The following is a 14,968-nucleotide window of genomic DNA, read 5'->3' on the forward strand; positions in this document are numbered from 1 at the left end:
GTGTGGGGGTCCTATTACGACAGACTGGCTGCCGGTTTCTCTACAACAGTGGTGTTATTATTTTGGGCTCCTGTAATTACATTCATCACCACACTTGCCATGTGAATGCTAACACTCTGACAGGCACAGAGATAAGGTCACAAGTGATGCTGTGTTTGGAGATGTGAGGAGGAAATGCGTAATTAGTGGCCCAAAGTCCCTGTTGTGATTTAGAAAATGCTATAAGGTCCTCTGTGACGTGGATGCATATTGTCTAAAAATCAACCAATTTAAACACAGTCCACTAGTTAGTTGCTGGCCTCAGCTGCCTGCATGTGTCACCCACTGTCTCCACAAGTGTTGAGGATTTTTTTGCTGACTTTTGATCCGGGGTAAGTTCATCCAAACGGGATTACTTTTCCATGGTGTTTCTCTTATGGAAGAATACACAGCACAGGCCAGATAAAGCTCTCTTTGAGCTGTGACCATGGAGCAAAGTCATTCCCACTGTCAGTGTCTGCGTCTCCACAGCTTTTAAATGTGCTTAAGAGGATAAGATTTAGAAAGAGTTCTCTTCATAACACATTAATGCCTTCATGTGAAAACCCTGGCAGGTTTCGATTTTTTTTATTTGTTAGTTTCAGCCAAAGGAGCTCAGTCCTCTTTATCAACTAGATTCTTTGACTCTTTTTTTTCCCTGCAAGCCCCTGAAAATTTGACGTTTTGGACTTGCAGGAGGATTTTAAACTGACATTAGTCCTACCTGAGTTCCTAATGCAGAGTATCGTGGTAAGCAGTAACATAAAATATCTCAATAATGGGGAATTTCTCTTAAAATTTTGTAAAGAAAATTAAACCTAAACTAGGTTTTTTATTTTTGTTTTAAGAAATGTCTCCCCTTACATAACAGCCTGCGGAGGCTTGACCCTGTTTATTCACAAACTCATTACTGCAATTTAAATGGTCAACTGAATGGACCTCCCTGAAAATATACAACAATGTTCACATATGTCCTATTTCAAACAGCTAGATGGATGAGCCTCAGAGTCTGAACTGTGCAAAAGACTGCATTTGGAAACATTACCTTCATGTCAGGCATTCAACCCACACATCCAAAAGGTGTTTTTAGGAGGAATGTAACTATTCTAAATAGTCACATTTGCTCCCTTATGCCTCTCAAGGTGTCATGGTATTGTGGTAAACTTTCTGGTTAAATAAAGGTTAAATCATTTTTTTCGTTTGCATGTACTGTTCGTATGATAGTATTGAACACAGGGGGATCATGAACAAAATCCTAAACATTTCTTTCTCTATACACAAACATGAACTTGATTATTTAAGCAGAATATATCACATAAGTTAATGTATCTTCATTTTGAGAGTAAGGCTGACACGTAATAAAATAACTGAGATATAATGAAAGGATTAAGCACCTTTGCACATCTACAGTTTTTTTATGAATGAATAGAACTTGTGAATGGTTCACTAAACAGGGGCAAACCCGTAGCTCTAACAGGATCAGTGTTTTGCATTATTTAAAGGGCTACAAAAACCGTTCATGCCACATTTTATATCCCTATTTATAGAATGCATGCACATGTGCAGTTAAAATGCTGTTTCTCCGCTTTATTTGAAGCTTTTCACACAGCTTTTCACGGGTTACAGCTGTATCTCTATTCTGTATTTGTGAAAAAACGTTGGTCATGTGACGATGTGTGCGCTTCTCTTTTTGTCATCTTCATCTTTAAATACCTACTAGCTGGTGGCCATGATGATCCATGAATCACAGGGGGAAATAAAAGACATTCATTCATGCAAAAACGAGCCTGAGGCTTTGAAACTTCCCTCTCCTTCCCAAAGTTGACCTGTTAGCATCAAAGAAGAGGTGAGAGCGCTGGAGGGCCAGATATAGAAGGAGAGCAAAATAATCTCATCAGCACCATCCTGGCATAAATCAGACATGATTAGCTGCTGACAGTTTGCTTGTGTATTTATAGTCGTTGCATTATTACATAAAATTCTTTGACCTACTTGGTTGGAGGACAGAGAAGGCTTTTTTTTCACATTTTACAGTATTTTGTAAACTATATTTCAGTTTTCTGTCTTCAATGAAAACATGCTGTATTTTTGTATGTTTTACAAGGTGATGTCTGCTTTTATTAAGGAAAAAAAAAAGGGAGTGAGCATGCATAGGAGACATTTCAAGGTTCATACATGTCATAGGAGCATATAGGAGGATTAAAATATTCCCTGTACATACAGTGAGCCTACAGATCCATCACTGTGGTAAATATGGGTAACAGCTTCACGTGACATGATTTCTCAGACAGAAATCAATAAAAGGGTCTGTCTGTCCGCGTTAACCCTAAGCTGCTCATGCAAAACACACAATCCGCATGACTGCGCTGTTAGCTGACAGGCTTAGGCACTTTTGTAGATTACATTCACTACTTCCTGTTTCCACGTCGTGTCCCCTGGCGAACGGAGTTTAGTTGGCTGACAGTTGAGGTCAGAGCTTTTTTATTGATCTGCTGTGGTTGGGACAGAAACACCATTTGGCCCAGTGCAATGCCTCACAGCTACCTGCTGCTCCCAAACTACTGCCTGCGCCGCATGGTATCTCACACTCTAATAAGGACAGGCGAGAAGATAAACTGCATCAACTGCTTTTTTGCAAGGTAAAGAGGCTTCAACAAAGGGTTGCTGTCACTTTACTGCATCTCTTGTATTAATTTCAAACCTTTTAAACCCTGACAACAGAGGGCAAAAGGTAATCCTGTGTTTAGACCTCATGCTGTGCCAGGTATTACCCAGCTCTCCGCAGCCAGATCACAGTGGGGCTGCCGTTTGCAGGTGAGCAGGAAACAAAGCTGTGGTCTCCCGGAAGTGAACACTCTCTCCCTCCAGGTGAAGAGAGTGAAACAGTTCAGCTGCACCCCAGAACCTGGCCCGCTTCCTAGAACCAGCACGGCATGGAGAGGAGAGTCCTTGAGATATCATTCCAACCACATTACCAGTGTGTGTGTGTGTGTGTATGTGTGTGTAGCAAGGATACCGGATCATGCAAGCAAGTGCATGACGTATGTGTTTGTACGTGTGTGTGTGTGTGTGTGTGTGTGTGTGTGTGTGTGTGCTGCAGTGGCTCCATGCTGGAAGTTGGAAGCAGACAGAGCTGGGTAGCGCCTGGTGTCATGGCAACTTACAGAGGTCGTCCCTCAGTTTTGTATTCAGCAGCACTGTGGGGGCTTATCGCAGTGACATCATCGGGTACACCCTGTACTCTGCTGAGCCAGAGCCTCCACCAAGTCCACCAACTTTGTGAGAATAATGATGAAATGATTAGTAAGTGATTAACAAATCTTCAAGTCTCCTTCACCAACAGCTGGTACTTTTTTCTGTATTTTTCGGCATCAACAGTCAGTCAGGGTCCACATACAGCACTTCACTGCAGGTCACAGCATACCTATCATTCCCAGTCAATCAAAATGATATCTATCTATTTTGAAGTATTTCAGTAAGACTGAGCTTAAAGGGATAGTTCTCATTTTGGTAAATAAGCCTATTTGATGTCTTGTGGAGACAAGGAGGAACAGGTAGCATGGTTTGGCATGTTATATCTTGTTTGATTAATCCATACGAAAACCGAGATGTAAAAACAATACACATGGTTTAACAGAGTTTTATTTTGGTGGGGTGAAGTCACTTCCTGGAGCAATCTCCTGTAAAACTATTAAGTGTTATTTTTTCACTTCTGTTTTTATACTAATAAAACAAAAGAGATATGATGTGTTTATTGAGCTGGTAAGTGGATTTTTTTTAAAACTTTGGACAGAGCCACACTTTCTGTTTCCTCCTGTTTCTAGTCTTCATGCTAGGCTAAACTAAGCTAAGCTAATTAGCTGCTAAGCCTAACCCTGTAGCTTCATATTTACCCTACAGATATGAGAGTGGTATCAACCTTCGTAACTAATTCTCCGGAAGAAAGTGAATAAGAATAATATTTTCTAAAATGCCAAACTGTTCCTTTAAATCCAGCACACAATAACTGGAGAGAGATTTAATATATTAGCAATGCAGAAACATTATGGTTAAATTTACACTGTCACAGATCCTTCCAGTCTTTCACCTCATGATCACGTCAATTTTCCACTGGGTTTTATAACTTGTGGAGTGTCTTAAAATAGCTTGTCATCTTCTTCTACAGCCTGTGGTATTTTTCACATACATATAATCAGATCCCCCATCACACACACACACACACACACACACACACGCACACACACACACACAGAAAAAGAGAGAGAGGAGCAGAGACACCAACTTTTGCCGAACCTGTGCAGCCTAATGTGTCATCCAGCCCCTCGGGTAGAGCCTGAGAAATCCTCTTTGAAGCCTCGGTACAGCTCCAATAATGAGGGGGCTGAGCGCCGGGCCCTTACGTGAGGGGCATCCAGGGCCCTTATTGATCCCCCGTTAATTAGTCCATAGGTGCACACTGGCGCATAATTAGACTGATACTGAGCTTAATGAATGCAGACAGCCATTAATTCCTCTGGGGAATTGTTCACTGCAGGAAGGATGTAGAATTTGGTCAAGCACACATTATTTTGGGAAACAGCATGCTTGTTACAGATATGACGTACACACAGAAAACAGCTGAACAGAATGTATATAGTTTCATGTATAGCACTGTTTTGTAATGCAATTTAAAGAGCACTGATCAGTTTGTGTGAAAATGTGACTTACAAAAAGACAGAAAGCTGTCTTGATGATATACCCTCACATGCGTTATTAAAGACAAGAAGGCTTTTAGCCACTAAGTGCTGCTCAACTTGACGCCCACCATTTGATGGCAATGGATCATGGGGAATGTAAAAAAAAAAAGATACAAAAAAATGATGATACAGAGAGAAATTGTTTCAAACAAAATATGTATTCTGACAAGTGACAAATTGGCCTTTTTAGAGATTCACTGAAGACCCTGTGGAAGTGCTGTCGCCTCCCTTGTGGGATAGTCAATCAGACATTTTATTGAACTTCAAAAACTCATACACATTTGCAATAGTAAAGCGTTGAGCAGGAGATGCAAGTGAGGACGTAAATGATGACTCCAAGTCAGTGACGCAGGGCTCAAGTTTAGAGATGAACTTGTCTTTTGGCTTCTTTTGCAACTCAAGATCATTTTTGTTGTTTAAATGATTCCACTATAGTGGCTATGGTGTTTTTTGCATGTGTATCCCTAATCATGGACTGACTTGACAACAGTGCCGTTCAACAGGAGCAACTCCTCCTGGATCAGTCGATGTGTGACTCAGAGAAGCGGTGCTCATTAGCAAAAGGGCAGAAATCACCTTGCTCTTCTCATCCTCAGGGCCACTGTCACTTATCGCTAACAGAGTGTCAGTGCGTTGCTGGCATGCTAAGCGTCCCCGCATGATCAGATTCATGTCGGAGCAGAGAATCAGTGATAATAATATAGAGACCTTCTCTCGCTGTGATGACTGTGTGACTCCTGTCAGCCAGTTTGCTTTGTTCTCCCAAAAGTTGTCTGATCAATGCCGTGATTATATGTTGGTCACGCATCATGCAACCCTTTGGCCTGACATGATGCAACAGTCACTAATTGCAAGCTACATTCACCCAACTGTCCTCTCTCGTGGCATGACAGACGCAGAACAGCATCAGGATCCCAGGGGAGGTTCCTGAGCTATAAATAATATGGATCACATACATCTATGCAGGGACCCTCAAGCATCGGTACGCTTGCTTTGATATGTAAATTTAATCCGTGCCTTTCCCCACCCCATGCCCTAGAGTTTGAGTAAGTGAAACAATTTAGAGGAATTTCACAGGGCGTCTCAGGTTTAGAATACTCAAACACCCCTGGTTTCTAAAAGAAAAAAACATTTGATCTTGGAGGTAAAGCATAATTTGTGCTAAACTGTATTAAATTCATCAGGTTGAATTAAACCTTAAATTGCAAGCTTGTATGTTCACACAAATGAGTATTAGTCATGATTTTACAGCTCAAGCTAATTCATCAATGAACTGACAACTCTGTGATTTGCATTTAAAAGCCATTCTTAGGTATTTGAGAAACGTAGAGACACCACGTGAAATATGGAATTTATACCACATTACAGTTACAAATGCAAAGGTGACTGTCAGCTTTAAATGTCGACTAAAACTAAAGTATGTTTGCCCCTCAACATGAGGTAAATACCTGACCTCTACAAATCACGACAGCAGTAAGTGCATCTGTGAAAGAGAAACGCCTGTCACAAATGGACACTTAAAAGTATAGCGGTTAAGTAACTCGAACAAACAGCCTCAGATATGACCACTAAATTGAACTGGCACCTCTGTCATCATTCTTCAGAAAACTGTACATTGTGACCTTCAGCATACAAAACTTGAATGTAAGGCAGGGCTGCCTTTTAGACACCACTTTTATCTAACGCCTCTGCACAAAGAAGCAAAAAAAAAACCTGGCGTAAGGAGCACAAAACCTTCCCCACCTCAGAAATGAAAAGATCTGAACATCAATGAACTTCTACGGGTAGTTTTGGATCTCAGCGTGCAAAGCAGATTTCTACCTCCTTCATCCTCCAGAGGGATTTTTTCTTTTTTTTCCTATTCAATAAACAAAGTTTCAGACTGTGACAGCACCTGAAGAAGGCTTGAATCTCATTCAAAGCAAAGCGCGACACTGCTCCCTCTCAGGTGCTTGATATCATTTGGTGTTTCTGTTATTTCGTCCACACTTGCTCAGGCTCTGAGGTTAGATGTGAGGTGGTGGCTTTGAAACGTTACACTCTTGCTGCTCTGCTGTCATTCTGGACTCCACGGGAAGTGAAGAAAGCCTTTCATTTCTATTATTTGCAGTTGCTACAAACATTCTAAGTTCTTTCATGAGAATAAGACATTGCGCTCACACATCCACTTTTTCACTCAAACAAGCACCTCAGAGTGAAATCAAACATCACCAGCCCTGTGCTAATTCTCAGGTTTATTTTAAGGGGTTTTTTTCTTCCCCGAGACTTTTCTCTGGAGCAGAGATTTATGGGTAATTTACACCCCAGTTTCATTTGTTCATTGCCTGCGTACATGGTGTCAATGGAGAGTAATGCGTGTGACAGCCGCAAGGCCTCGACTCCATATGTACTCCCAAATAAAACATGATGATTCAGTGTCACAGATGATTTACAGCAGATAACGGATGACGGATCCATTTTGTTATTCTTTACGTGCTGTTACAGGCGGGGAGGAGGGGTGCAACAAAGCAGCATCTTGACTTTAATTGTGTGAATCGCCGCGGGCTACGTACAACCTACTTGTGGTTAGTTAGGCCCCTGTTCATTCTGCCTTGTTTGAAAGTCATTGCCAACCCAAGTTAAACTAAACTATGTCCACCCCGGGGCTCAGTGTTATATCACACAACTCAATCAAGCAGATGGCTGCGCATACTTATAGTCTCAGCTCTTGCTTCCTGCTGGAGGTTTATTAGTGCAAAGTATACATTGTTGTGAGCATAACAGAAACACAAAGCCATGCATACATGCATGTGCGCTGGGATACAAACACAAACTTGTGCATAGCCGAGAGCGATGGCTTCCAGCTCAACGCAGAGCGGGAGATTGGTGTTGTGCCAATATCTAAATCCCTCATCTAATTAATGTTTACATAACTGTGGCTAATGTAATTCATGCTCGCCCATGTTGAGAGGGGTCAAGGAGCTTGGGGAAGCCCACCTGAGTTGACAATAGCCGGTGTGGGAGTTGAATGCACAGCCCAGTGAACTGGACACATCAGGGATTGAGAGGAGGAAAAAAAAACACACTCTAATTACAAAGCCCAACTTGCAAATGTTTGGTCACAGAGCAAATCAGTAATCAAATCGAAAGTTCCAGGAAAACTTATTTGCGAGTGTAACCAATGATCAATAAATATCTGCCTCCCACACACATCCTATCTAATTTAAGTAATAAAACATCTTTGCGTCGAGATAACTATGTTAAAAAGACATAATTTCAACATGAAAGCAAAGTAATTAAACAGACATTACTCACTGGTATGTAAAAGTGGAAACAACAATTAGCTATGTAAATGCAGTTACTCAAATATAATGACCCCAAAATTGAATTAATTTCTTCTATATTTATAGTGTCCTGCCGCAGAAAAAAAACGCTAAAGCAATCACAGCCTGCTGCCATCACAGAGCACTTAGTGAGTTTTAAAAGGCGCTGTAATTTAATGGCAAGGAATCATGAAAACTAATCTAAATTGCTGTCTCGACAGGGCAACGGCGTCAAAGAACAAACCTCACCTTTAATATTTTGACATATACTGTTGTATTATTTTTATTTTCAAGGAAGATAAAAAAATACACACTTTCTCTACTAGCCAACTGATTCTGCAAAAAAAAAAAAAAAGTCCATATAAAGTATTCAAAAAGTTGTTTGTTGTCACAATGGCAAGAATAAGTGTGCGGTGAGAGCAACACATTCCATCTTCACTGTTTTGTTTGTGCTACGTCACAGAATGAAGGTGAAGATGAAAAAGTGCATTGTAATAGTGGAGATACAGTAGAAACACATGTGAAAGTGACATCACAACACTCATTTAGCAGATGCTTTTATCCGAAGCAATTTCGAAGTGAGGGACATCACTAAAGCTTCAGTGCAGCAGTTTGCCGAGAAGCATCGAGCATAAGGCTGTGCGATTGAGTTCAAGTAGGTGGTGCGGACCCAGAAGTCAAGCTGACGGCAAAGCGTTAGTGACGTCAATTTGATCCGTGATGATCAGTTATGATGACGTTCGTCTTCCGTCTTGCTCGTGACTTGGAGCGATCGGAGATTTACTGAGGGTAATGATTGTTAAGCTGAACTGTAAGGTAAAATAAAAAAAATACAGTGTATGGCAAAGATACAATTTTGTGGATATTGGAGAAGCTTTTGTAAAGATTAGGAAGATGGTATAATATGAACCTTACAACAAAGAAGAGATTTAGAGGCTGAGGCAGGATGTGGTAAGCAGCTTAAACTACATACAGAGGTCAGTGTTAGCCAGCAAACTGAAACTGTTCAATAGACAGATAATGTTAGTCAGACAAAGGGTTCAAAAGAGCAAAACTTGATGCTGAAGAGAGGCCAGACGTAGGATGTGTAGTGGTGAGAGAGAAGCAGCTGCAGCACATGGACAAAAGCAAACACAACAGGGCTGCAGAGGTGTCACTCAGATGACCATGTATGGAAAGAAACCCCCAAAAAAAACAAGCCATTGATAAGTGGCATCAATGCTCCGCCAGCAGGATACGACAAGATCTGCCAAAGCAGCCGAAAGCAGCGGACAGTGGATAAACCTAAGGAGCGTGTAAAGGAGGAAAAAGATGGAGGTGCTTAAAATTACATTATATTGTAGGCAACCGGCAATGTGCTGTCATCACCTCGGAAGCTGTGTGTGAAGACCACGCGTATCCTCGGGGCGCAGACACAGCGGTGCTTAAACATATCAGGATGCAAAGTCTTTCACAAGGTCAATATGCTTGGCAGAATAACAAGAGTCTGGCAGCTGCAATTGAGAACATAATAAACAGAAACAATTTTTTTTTTTATACCCTTAAGCAAAATTGAACACATTAAATAAAACTTTGTAGAACTAGGAGGAGAAAAAAGCTTCACTTGCTGGGCTAAAGCTAGGGCTGCTAGGAGAGTTGGGGCATTAGGAAACCCTTAGGACATGGAGATAGAAACTTTAGCTTATCATATAAGAAATTACATGTTGTTACTGTCCGGAGAAAACCACGTATCTCCAAAATCACCAAAAAAACCAGCTGAAGAAACTGGAGAATTTCCTCAACCCACAACTCATAACCCAGGTTTCCTCTCACGTTGACTCCGCCAGGGATAGCTACATCACATCCTCTGTACTGCTAAATGGTTGGATGACCTCCCATCATCACTGGATAAAGGTGTGTATGTGTGTGTGTGTGTGTGTTCGTGGGGCAGTGAAGGACAGAGCAGTCCCTGGCACCTCTCCCGTGCCTGACAGCTGTCTCTCCATAGAGACGATGTCACTCTTAGAGTCGTCCAGTCACTCACACTGATGAATTTATGAGACAGGAACCAGCTTGCTTTTCCAACTACCTGCCATCCATCTCTCACCACATCTCCCTCCTCTCTATCTCCTACCTGTGCGTTTTCTGTATCTCTCCTCATAAGGCCGTCTGGACTGCGTATTCACCCTTTCCTCTCTCTGGAGGGGTTAAGCCTGACGTTGAAAGGCTTCTGACAGAGGAGCCTCAGATTAATGTGTGTATCTCTGCTGATTGATTCATTACATTAGTTTTATTTGACTAGTTCAGTTGATTGATGCCGAGCTCTGGAAGCTTTTAAATTACAGTCACTCCATCGAATTAATGACAGAGAACAAAGTTCAGTCCGGCAATGATTCTCTGGCACCCTTTATGCTTCCAACACCAAAATGTATTCATTATAAAAACATTTTTATTCATTGCACAGTAACAAAACCAATTTCTTTCCACATGATTTGTATTTTGTGTTCAGTTTTGTTCACGCTCACGGTAGAGAATTGTTGTTTTTTTTCCTCAATCCTCTATGAAGAAAAGACGAGTATCTTTTCTTTTCCTGTGCTGTTCTCAGATTTTCCCTGAGCCGCCGTTTGGTGTGATTGTCTGTTTTTTATTTTTTTTTATTTTGGCCTGGTGCCACTGTGTGATCAGCGTCTGTTAGCTCCTCGCTGATGATCAGAGAGAAACTAAGGAGGGAACTCAAGACACCTACACAAACAAGGAGAGAAGAGGAATACATTGCAACTACTTTGCAGAGAAACAAAGAAAACAAAGGATTAGTCATTTGATTTACTCAAGGGTAAAGCATGCTCAGCTAATGAGGTCAGTTATGTACAGCATGCTTTTATTGCGCGGACACTCTTTTAATTATTCTCTAATGCGGTAAACACTGTAATCAAGTCTATATTTCTGTGGCGAGGATAGTCCCATTTCTGCACAAAGGGCAGCTCTTTGACCTCCATCAAAATATGTAACCCACCCCTACATTTATTGTTTTCCTCATTAGACTATTTTGAATGCACTTTCTGAAAAACAACAAATACATCTCATCCTGCACAAACACAGCTGATTTCACTGCATCTTCACTGGCTTTGCATCCTGTCTAATGTGGTGGAGGACATCCATTATGTGTGCTATGGGGCAAATGCCCAGCGCGATCATCTCAGGGGGCTCAGGGGGGGGTTTGTGCACATTCGCTTTAAGCAGCAGCAGGAAAGCTCCCCTGTTTGTACACACATAGAGAGAGGGCGAGGCCTCCTCGCGAACTGGCGACTTTCAGTCAATTGGATGAACTTTTCACCACCCCAGACTGAGGATATCACGTCTCCGACCCCTCGAAGAGAAAATCCAGGAAGTGAACGCTGACATAATTGATGTCAAACGTGCCTTTTGCATTGTGTTGACTGAACTGGTCATCGCTGTGTGGTGATGTATGTGTATCGCTGTTATTTTTGCAGTCTCGGCTATCCTCACGCTGAACCGTAACTTGTGAAAAAGTTGCAACAGACATGCTTGGTTGAAGAAAGACAGCAAAATAAAGCACACTGCCCTCACTACACTGACAGTTCTCTCTCATTAGCGCTCCTCCGGACAGCAAATACATCTTCCACCCACCAAAACTGACTGTATCTGCTCTTCGATACAAAACATACAACAGGGAACTTCTTTGCCACACACTTTAAAATATTACATAAGAAAATAATGGTTATATAATAACAGCCCAAAACCAATTTAATCTGCATCTTGGCAACTTTGCTCAGTCTTATGAACTTGTTTTGGATCTTAACCCAGATAAAAAGCCTTTGTATAAACATATCTGAGTTCACCATTGATCGGTGTAAGACAGACCAAAGTGACAGACATCCACAGAGACAGGAAGAAACCCATTCAGCCATTTCAGCCTTTATGCTTGTGATTGTTATTTTAAATGAGGGGTAGCTGCGCTGAAAGCAAAAGAAATTTTTAAGGTCATTGAAGCTCAGAGACAAGCTAAAATAGAGTCTAAAATAAGGAAAACCATTTGAAATGTTTCTTTTCTCTGGCTGTTTTCTGTCACATTGACCCATATGATAACTGTCAAAGTCAATGCATATGATGTTTGTCATTCTGTGCTGAGACCTGGAGTTATTTTTGCTCTCCTGTCACTGATCACACTTTAAAAAACAGCATCAAATTTGACAGAATTACTTGGGTTATAAATTATTCAAAACCTGAGCCATGACACTACTCAATGAACACGGTATCGGCATTGTATGTTCAGATTAAGGAGCCCCAAAGAGCCAATTATGGTCAGAGTGTGTTATTAAAGAGCAAAGAAAACTGGGCTACAATTTTGATGGAATGGCTTTGCCCTAGATTTCTCAGAAATGGCAATTTTTGTAACATTACGAAGCAGTCAAATCTACACCGTCTAAGAGGGGACATCTGCTGCTTCACGGATTGGAGTAAAGAATTACTCAAATAAGAATCACTGAAATAAAATATCACCTAATATAATGTGAAATCATGCACAGAAGCACAACTGTCATTAGGGCCAAACTCTCAAACGTATCTTGTTTCATGGACATAGGAGAATGAGGATGAAATCCTGAAAAGATTTACACATACACATATACAATGTGCAATGTATAGATTGGAAAGTAGTTACAACTTACAGTATTATATATATATATATTATATATATATTTTGACTAAAGAGTGAGCGACACCTCCTGCGTCAGCACTGAATGGAATAAAAGACAATTCCTTGTTAAATTTTGAACACCAAAGGCGACACGCTCTGGTCCTGTAAAGTCGTCTGAATCCACACGTGGACCAGTGACGCGGCCAATCACCGAAAAACATTTATAGTTCCGTTTCTTTTGTCTGTTTCCACACAATTACTCGTGTCGGCGCAACCTTTGCTAAAAACTACAGCCCGCAGCTGTTCTAGAAAATTATTGAGCCCTTTGTAAAAATGAAACTATGTATTCGTGGCCCTTTTTATAGAAATTTATGGCTTCGGTAGGAACTGATGGGCTCGAGGCAGAATGTCACAGACAGGGTAGAGATGTCAGAAAGTAATGAAAGCTGGGGCTGACAGGTTGTTGGTTTGGAGGTTTCACAGGATTTGTTGTCAACAAGAACATGATACATAAACCCCAGACTTATCCCTTAATTTAATGTATTCAGTGGATTATGCATAGACAGGCACTGAGATCCAAGTATCAACTATCCAATTTAAAGATAAGCTTTTTGAATGAAAGAGGATGTTTAGTCTCCTGATTGTTCATAATCATGGCTGGATTTTGCAGTTCAAACTTTCAGACATATAATAGATTAAATATTGTCTCCACAGACCTCATTTTCCCCCCAAGACCCCTGTGTGAGGAGACTGGCATCCACTGTGTGAACAGGCATTAGGAAACCCTCTGATTTAACACCTTCAGAGGTACGCATGCTAGATTCACATGGACAGAATGGCCCTTGAGGGTTTCGCTGCATTACGGACAGCTTTGCTTCACATGTTCTCATGCAGGAGATGCACACACTGTTCAGCTGCATGCAAGCCATAGGAAAAGCCCAGGAAAGCCAGCTGTCTCACATTTAATTTTTCAAGACGTGATAATTTCAAGAGCTGTGGAAGATTGTTATATTTCATATTACAAACGCAATGCTTGTGAAATGCTGAGAGCTGCATCAGGACAAATTCAGAATAGTTCCTTTTAAAAAGCACCTGACTTGCACTGAAGAATAGTTGAGCATCAAGTAAACCAGAGGGGATACTGATAAGCAGCTTTCATCCTGCATATTTAATGAGTCTGTTTAGTCTTAAAATGCCATGACTGAATATTTTCAAACATTTAATTACTTAAATCCAGTGGGCTGGTCAAATGAAAGCTTGGGGTAGTTTTGTGGTCAATTGTAAAACAAGAAATGCCATTTCTGTAACATTTCCAATGTCTTTTTTCTTAGATGAAAGGCCAAGCTCCCACTCCTATTAAAGAGGTGTTTTTATAACAGGTTATATCACTGGGCTATAAACCACAAGGACACCTGAGCTACAGGACTGAGGTCAGGTGGTGGTCTAAGTGCTGTGACCTGGGCTCTGCAGTCCAAGCGAGCAGCACCAGAATACCTGTTCATTCTCATCTAAACAGCCAGAGTGACCTTGTTTATTAAAATGAGTTTGTCAAAGTCGAGCAGAACACCGGAAGTATTAGGAAAAACACAGCTCAATCTACTGGGGAAAGTGGCCCAATTACTTAGGAGGGGACAGTTTGTTGTGAAACACTTGTCCCTCTTTGTAGCTGATCACAATTAGAAAGGCAAATGATAAATTAAAAGAATCGATTGCCATGGAGTTTCAGGGATTCTGTGAAATCCCCTCTCAGAAGCAGTTTGCAGCATCTGCTGGGGAAATTCAACTTTACGCAGTTAAATCCAATGCAGTGAAAAACATGATTTTCATCATTTTTTGTATTTTCTACCTGCACAGGACAGAGTCAGAGTCAGAGTCAGAGGTCATATTAAGTGGCAACATCCCAATTTCCCTGCAGGAATCATTAAATTTTAATCTAATCGTCTGAGCGACTGGCTCTAATTGAGGAAACAAAGGGATAATAATTTAAGCCTGAGTCTTTTCCGGTGTGGCATCGCAGGAGAGGATTTTTCTCCCAGTCATCTGTTCAGGGACAGTGATTTGAAAATGAGGTGACATGAGCTGACCACAAGCAGTCACTCTGTCATCTAGCGGTGTTTTCTATTTGTGTCAGGCAACATGTGTTTCTCATGATGGGACCTGACACCTCCCCCGGAGCAGCACGGAGCATGATGAGCGACAAAGTGGAGAGGCTATAGGAGAAACAATTTCACGCCGACCGCAAACTACGCTCTGATCCACTGAAATGTCAACAGATA

The sequence above is a fragment of the Seriola aureovittata genome, chromosome 20, assembly GCF_021018895.1.
Source record: "Seriola aureovittata isolate HTS-2021-v1 ecotype China chromosome 20, ASM2101889v1, whole genome shotgun sequence".
Taxonomy (NCBI): Eukaryota; Metazoa; Chordata; class Actinopteri; order Carangiformes; family Carangidae; genus Seriola; species Seriola aureovittata.